Here is a 582-nt window from a genome sequence, read left to right as displayed (position 1 = left end):
TGCTGTAGTTGTTTCGTCAAGGATGCCACTTGAGCTGTAAGCATTGAGAAGACATCAAATTCAATCATCCCAACCGCCTTCTTTATAGTTTTACTCTCAGTAGGCCGTTGTAATTGTTCATGGCCATCTCTAACAATTCATAAGCTTCATTAGCACTTTTTCTCATGAACGCACCTCCTGCTACAACATCTATTATGGTTCAAGTAGTACCATTCAGCGCATTATAAAAGTTGTGGACCAGCATCCACTTCTCTATACCATGATGCGGGCAGTTCCTTAACAACTCTTTGAATCTCTCCCATGCATCATACAGTGATTCCCCTTCCGTCTGGTAATAATTATTAATTTCCCTTCTCAACTTTGCAGCTTTTTCCGGAGGTAAAAACTTTGCAAGGAACTTTTGAGTGAGCTCCTCCCATGTGGTAATAGAGTTAGCCTGTAGGGAAATCGACTAACTCTTTGTGTGGTCCCTTAGTGAAAATGGAAATAGCCTCAACCTTATTGCGTCATTGCTCACCCCATTCTTCTTAAACACCGAACAAAGCTCCAATAAATTAGGTATGTGCAAGTTGGGGTCCACTG

The 582-nt window shown here is 41.6% G+C and overlaps 1 non-coding gene across 1 annotated transcript; it reads left to right on the top strand.

The window, feature by feature from the left end:
• Positions 1–254: 254 nt before the first annotated feature.
• Positions 255–361, top strand: LOC133828014 (small nucleolar RNA R71). The gene has a single exon (XR_009890659.1). It is a non-coding gene; the product is annotated as a small nucleolar RNA R71 (small nucleolar RNA).
• The last annotated feature ends 221 nt before the right edge of the window (positions 362–582 follow it).

Source organism: Humulus lupulus, chromosome 3 (assembly GCF_963169125.1).
Source record: "Humulus lupulus chromosome 3, drHumLupu1.1, whole genome shotgun sequence".
In the NCBI taxonomy this organism is placed as follows: Eukaryota; Viridiplantae; Streptophyta; class Magnoliopsida; order Rosales; family Cannabaceae; genus Humulus; species Humulus lupulus.
Note: the sequence above shows the minus strand (reverse complement) of the source record. Positions and strands in the feature narration are given on the sequence as shown.